The sequence below is a fragment of the Phalangium opilio genome, unplaced genomic scaffold, assembly GCF_054372755.1.
Source record: "Phalangium opilio isolate 3A_F unplaced genomic scaffold, DU_Popi_V2 ptg000002l_1, whole genome shotgun sequence".
Classification (NCBI taxonomy): Eukaryota; Metazoa; Arthropoda; class Arachnida; order Opiliones; family Phalangiidae; genus Phalangium; species Phalangium opilio.
The window spans coordinates 1,863,641-1,870,891 of NW_028324144.1; the positions used below are offsets into that span (position 1 = coordinate 1,863,641).

General features: G+C 38.1%; 1 long non-coding RNA gene across 2 annotated transcripts in view; it reads right to left on the minus strand.

Annotated features, from left to right (window-relative positions):
* The window catches only part of LOC149718206 (uncharacterized), an 82,175-nt gene extending 75,643 nt beyond the window's left edge, over nt 1-6,532 (minus strand). For both annotated transcript variants that reach the window (XR_016365456.1, XR_016365475.1), the window contains exon 1: nt 6,042-6,532. This is a non-coding gene — a long non-coding RNA (uncharacterized LOC149718206). The remainder of the gene's footprint in view (nt 1-6,041) is intronic.
* Between the last annotated feature and the right edge of the window lie 719 nt (nt 6,533-7,251).

Genomic DNA, 7,251 nt, shown 5'->3' on the forward strand with positions numbered 1-7,251 from the left:
GTATACCAGTCCATATTTTAGAAATAAATCATTGGTTAGATTTAGACTATCCGATTTGATTTTATTTTGTAATATAAATTCATCACACCACGTTTTGTTTGTATTTATTATTATATAACTTGAACCATATAGGGTTTGGTGGTTACCTGAGGAGTTTATACGAAGGTATTCCCCGTTTTTAAAAAACGTCTTCTTAAAGGAGGTCGGGTTTACGCAACTGAGATTGGGCAAAGAAAATAGGCGGGACTTGGAACTAAGCATGCATTGGTTCTTTTGGCGAAAAAAGGTTTTAGCCTTTTTTGCGGCGCCGCTTACGAAAGAATTTTCGTCTCAGACGCAGGCGCGCGAGGAAAGAGAATTTTCTCCTCTTGGACCTCTCTTTCTCCTTCTCTCTTATACCGAAGAGAAAAGATGAGATGAGGGAGAGAAAAAACATATTCAGCTCTGGCTGGACTGGCGCACTACTGGCCCTCTCGTGTTTGGGGGTATTTTTTAAAGGTCCCATGCAGTTCCACCTGGATTCTTACCATACCATAATCCACCCCCTCGTGTATCACGTATCGAAATTCGAACCCCCGTCTTGAACAAAATTGAGCGAGCACCCGAGGGTAAATCGAGACACTTCTTTCTAAGGACAGAAAAACATGCGGGACATGAAAACACGTACGCTTAAACCTAACTCTCGCCATACACAGACAGACAGAACTTTTTATATGAACTATAACCTTTTTACTACCGGTTTATGATAAAATCTTGATTTTTTTGAAAGATTTAAAGCTATCTATAACAGCTGGGTTTATTTTTTTTTTTCAACTATTGAATTTTGTGATACGGTGTTATCATTACATCATAGACCAACTGTTACGTAATGTAACTTGGAAAATTAGTGAAGAATTGGGTCAAAAGGTTACGTATGGGTATTTTGTGACAAAGATGTGGTTGGTAATTTAAGAAATTCAGGGATGTAATGGATAAGTTTGTCACTGGTTTCGAACTGGAGCTTGTCATGAAGTGATTGAGGTAGGTCATAGATTCGAGGTAAAGCGGCATACGCCTGGTGAAGCATTGTTGTCAAAGGCTTAGTAATGCAGACTAAATAGGACTAGATGAAGTCCTGTAAAATTAACCACCGAGTGTAGGACTTCAATTCTCGCTTCCGTCGTTCTTCCTCGAACTAGCTCGAGCTATAAGTCTCTAGTAGCATTACGAATTCGTATATGAAGTGTCATACTTATGGAAGGAACATTTCACTTATAAACTTATGGCTATAGTTAACATAAAGTAATTATAAAAAGTTTAAACATCAAAGGTGCATATACTAGCCTAACAAACTTTCGTTCAAATGAAGCAAAAGCAACGCCGCATATAAGGTCTTTCTAATAAACTTGAAAGCGGGACTCTGATATCAAAGTATAATATGACTAAAGGTGCATTGGGAACTCTTGAGCGATGGAACCCAACTTCTGTTAGCTATTAATGACACGAGCCAAATGATGGATTATCGCCCTTGTATACTATCGGTGTACCAAAGGAGACAGACCACCCTATATGTATAGCTAAGGTGTTTTCGGTATGGGGCTCGCCATTGAGACTCAGAGCTGGGTTATAATCTAAAAGGGGTCTCACTAGGGGATTCAAAAGGACCCCAGGTATAACGTTGCTAAGCCTATTTCAAAAAGTGCGCCAAAGTTTGGTTCCGGAAAGACGAACACCGCCCGTGGAACAACGAAATGTCTCAATGCTTTAGAACTATACAGAAGTTTCTAAGAACCTACAGCGGGGCCATGCATGGTTGAAATAAGGATATAGTAAAGTCGGCCGCGATGTTGAAACTGATCAGAGAAAATATGGTAAAGGAATATTAACTAGACCCCCTATATTAATATGGATTTTCTGAAATATTCATTGCTAAGTTGCTATAGCAGGGTTGCCACAGATTTTTCATTTTAAAATTCCCTGACTTTTCCAGGTTTTCGCGGTCTTCCCTGACCAGCCTTTAAAAATTCCTTATTTATCATCAGCTTTGTACTTACAATTATGCTAATTTTATCACAGTTTTTAATTGAAAGTACTATTTAGTAGTTAATAAAACTTTATTAGGAACTATCAGAAACAGTTAATGTAGGGCTAGGCCCATAGAACGTTATCATTGAGCTGGTGTGCCTATTTGACCGTTCCTGCACATTTTCAAGTCAATATGCAACGGAAATTCCCTGACTTTTACGAAAATTCTCAAATTCCCTGACTTTTCACACCCTTTTTCAAATTCCCTGACTTTTCACACCCTTTTTCAAATTCCCTGACTTTTCCAAGATTTCCAGGGACTGTGGCAACCCTGTATAGGGGATGGGAAAACTGAAAGGGTGATTTCTTTGTCAATTTTAAAAAACACGCAGTAACGATATGGCACTTCCAAGTTTTTAGGGCTTGTATCATAATGAACCTTTATCATTCTAAATTTAATTTCAGTGTACTCAATGTTTAAAGCAAGGCGCGGAAGGATCTGTATTGTTTCTGTTTAAATGCCCAACAAAAACCACTTAATACTTATTTATTTGGTGGTCCATTTTAGACTTACAACGTCCACAGCAACCAAGGCGAGTTCAGGAACTACAACAGCAAGACCATTCATGATAACCCCTAAGCTATAACTACAAGTACTCGGTCGTAAAACAAAACACTGGTCCGCATTGACAATTACCTACAATCGCCACAAAGTGAACTTACGCGTCATCGAATTACGAATCATATATTCAAAGGACTTATTTTTTACCCCTTAACCCCTGACCTTATGACCACTCTAAGCCTTGGTCAATCGAAGGAAAAAAATCATAAATACATTCTTGCCAACATATAAAAAAAAGATGAGAAAGGATCGTGAGTTGGAGATTCAAGATATTGATGAGATAGACCCCAAAGATATTGATTGCTGCACGAGGCTATGGGGGGGCTGGCTATATAGGAGTTGGGGTATTTTCCACCCCACCCCAAAAAAAAGAGAGAAGGAAAAAATAAAGGGGTTCCCCTTCTCTAATTGCGAACTGACCCCCCAACCCAAGTTTCTATACGGTATAATCCTTTTTGGGGGTCCAGCTGTAGTACCACAGGGTCGCCTCTATACACATATAGACATATATAGAGACCAACCCGGGTTTCGGGGGGGGGAGAGAAGTAGTTCGGACATTGGTAAGAAGAGAGAACGGGCCTCAGTATAGACCACCCTTTCCTTTGGAATTGTTCATGGAACTGAATTGAATTACATATGTAGAAGACTACGATGCCATTAATAGGTTGTGAGATATGCTAGGGTAACTACAGAGACATAGAATCTATTGAATTTCATTTCAGTCTGGTATTTTTCGTAATTTGTAATTTAATGAGTGATGGATGAAAACATTAAATGTGCACGAATGGGACCCAATAGCTATGCCTAATTTGAAAGGTTTTTGGGTTTTATTACAGGGTTTGAAAAAAAAACCGGATTTTATTGGCGGTTTTTATATTTTGCAGTTTGCTTAAGTTGCAATAATTCTTATTCACTGATTTATAAATCTTAAAATGCTTCATAAATAATAATAAAACTTATTAAATAATCCTTCAGTTGAAGTTTAAAAAATAAATATCTTAATCTATCTTTAAAAAGTTCAAAATTATTTTCGCTTTTAAATTCATTAAAATTGAAGATTTTTAGTGATGGGTTTTATAAAGTGGAGTTTTTTATTATTAGATTTGAACCCTAGCTGTTTTATTCACTGGAAGACTTGTTCAACGTTGCAACTCGAGAACTATACCCTGGCCTTTTTTGGTCAGTTCTAAAGTTCTCAGTTTTTTCCTGACCAATGGCAACCGCGTATTATTGCAGTTACCACCAGTTCGGCATCGACCCGAAGGAAGACCATAGTCTTAGCAACTCAACAATTACACCCCCGTTAGTACTTGGCTTCATTCTACTTGTCCCGATGGACAAAGTATTCAACGTTCTTGGCGTTCCGTGGGCAAATATAGCTAAAAACGAGGGACGGGGTAAAAAGGGTGACTCGGTATAGGTTTGAGGTGGATGGCGAGGGTAAGGGTAAGGGTAAGGGACACACATATATATATAGAGAAGCAAAAAAGAGTTCCGTGGGCGCACTTTCGATTGCGGGGGTGCATGGCGCGCGCGGTCTAGGGTCCGGGGTGGTATATAGCCTTTTTGGTAAAAACGGTAGAAAACTGATCGATCGGACGAAGCAGACAGTCAGCGAGAAAAATACGTAGGCTTCCTGTACAGGGTGCTACAAGAAAGGGTATAATTCGGGTTCAATAGGAAACCAATCCACATTATTTATTCCCTATCACTAGAAGTTAGGCTTATCTTGGGATTCGTGGATTGGAGTATCGAGCAGTCTGAGAAACAGCGATATTTTTTAAACTAGTCCTTGGGACCAATGACCCCCCTAGTGTCCAAGATAATAAACTGGTCCCAAGGACCAGTAACCTCCATTTCTTGAATTTAAAAACTAGCCCAAGCAATCAATAAAAGTTCTGGTTTTGGACCAGAGGAAGTGCGCTATTTCCCAGACTAGTAACGAGAAGTCGAGAAGAAATTAGTCTGTCGTCTGCTACAGTAAATATTTTTAAAAACCCTTTGTAGCAGACGACAGACTAGTTTCTTCAAGGTACTCCCTCCACGAACTGCCCGAGATAAGCCTAACTTCCGGTTATATTGAATAAGGTGGATTGCGAGGAAGAAAATGTAACCTTTTGTCATTAAAGGATACCGTTTACAAGTTATGAACATTAGAGTGTTTTACCAATGACCCCTTAATTAAATAAGCATTGTGTGATCAGTTTCATACTAAATTTAAGGGGGTCACCCATAAAACAATTCAATCTACTTATTTACGGTGTACCTTAGAGCAAATTGGCACAGAACGTTTTCCACTCAAAATGCACTGTACTTCAGTTCGGTCTGTTCTACGACCCTGTACACACTTAGATCTAGAAAAAAATCAGAAAGCTCGCGGGCGAAGAGCCATCAGACATGAGGGGTGGAGAGGATAAAAAAAGGGGTTGCCTTAAAGGGGTTTTCCTCCGACGTCTGGTCAGCCCGCGCGCCAGACACGCGACTAATATATTGAGATAAAGCTACCAGCTAGTTAAGTTCTCATACCAGTATACCAAAAGAGAGACCCACCGAAGAACAATGTCTAGGTCAATATTAGTTAATAATCCGTAAGGTTTACAAAGTTGATAATCATAGGATGACTTAGAGCTGATTATAAGCTTCAAAATGAGACAAATTAGGTCAAATTCGGACCGTAACTAAAGAAGTTACGAGTTGTTTTCTATTCATAATCATTTCTAAAAATGTTTTTCATAATGGTTTCGTACTAAGAGGTAGGTGGTGTTCACTATAGGAGTTGGTTTCTATTTTTGAGGATCAAAATGATATAGAGGAGGTTATCAGCTCTAAGATGAGACTAACTAGGGCCAAATCGGACCATAAATAAAGAAGTTACAAATTGTTTTCGGTTCGTAATCATTTCAAAAATACTTTCAAAACCGTTTCGTGTCAGAAGTACAATATGCTTAATAGGCCTAAGAGTTGTTTTCTAAATTTGATAGTCAAAGGATGAGGTAAAGTAGATTACCAGCTTTAAAATCAGACCAACTAGGTCAAATTCGGACCATAAATAAAGAAGTTACGAATTGTTTTCAATCTAAAATTATTTCAAATTAAAAATAAATCCAAAAATTGTTTTGTCTCAAGGATACAATTCTTGCTAGTAGTTAAGAATCGGTAAAAAATTCAAAAGTTAATAATTAACATTTGAAGTAGAGCTAATTATAAGCTTCAAATTAACACCAATTACGTCGAACTTTCCCCAAAACGAAATAAGTTACGAGCTAGTCTATATAACCATGTCCAAATACTTATAAAACTGTTTAGTATTGGGGTTGTTTTCAATTTCAACCAATTTTCATACCACAATATCCCATTCAAAAAAAACCATCAAACAACACCAAAACATGCAAATTAAAAAATAAAATAAACTCACTGCGCACCGTTGAACCTGGACGACTTGTAAACCTTCCAATATTGTCCTGATGGTCGGTCTCCAGAGTCCAGCATGCATGTTGGGTCATCCTGACTCCACCACTGCGAACGGGTCTTTGGTCCATATCCTCTTGATGCGTATTATAAAGGGGGTTGTTGGAGGGTGAAGGGTTGATGGTACATTCTATCGGCTTGTACTTCTCCAGTTACCAAGGCGGAGTTCTTGGTCCATCTATCTGTACTGGCGACGACGTAGTGTACCACCACCACCACCGTACCGTGGTCTATCTCTCTGGACTCTCTTTTTTTTGGCTTGGCTAGCTCGGTCAATCCCCACCAATGACGATAAATAATACATGGCATTGTTTTGTTGACACAGAAAGGGGTTTTCTTGATCCACATTTCCCTTCTTCGTGATACGTACGAATTAAAACGATATTCTGTTCATGAATCGACAGACAAATATTGACGGTGACTTCGTGAACATGGTAAAATGGGTTCCTGCAAGAAATGAGACCATGAATTTAGGTACAATGTTTTTAAATCATTGATTTTATAAATATACTCTTATAGGGGATGGCAAAATTGAACTAGGAGAGTGATTTCTTTGTCAATATTACAAAAATATTAAATCTAAAAGTTTATCAACGGAACGGTCATTCAGTGAACTCTATGTTTAAAGCTAGGCGCGAAGGTATACATAATAAATTAGTTGAATCTATATTATATTTTTTTTCTGGTATATCAAGGTCATAATTTCAAATTTTTTAATTAATTTCAAAGTGATTACTGTTCTAAAAATGTATTACCTAAGCTCATTGCATAATTAATGCTAATTTGCAATTTGGTGGCAAAAAATTATTTCTTCATTGCTGGTACCAAATTTAGAATTAAATATTTTAAGACATCCACTAAGGTTGACCCAAGATACCTCGAGGGAGGTATAATTGCATAACGTTCAAATCAATTAAAACTAAGCCTTTTTATTTAAATTAAAAAAAAAGCAAGTATTTTTTTTAACCTAAAAATGACTAAAATAGAACATCCCATTAATTCCATTAGAGAAGCAAACACCACCAGGAGCGGGAAGGTGACCTTCTGGTGACAAAAAGCACCGCTAGAGGCAACGTGAGTTGGCTAGCCTACCTCCGTTCCGCGTGAACTTAGACTCCGTCTGGTGTTGCTTCTAATCTCCAGGGAATTAACCCTAG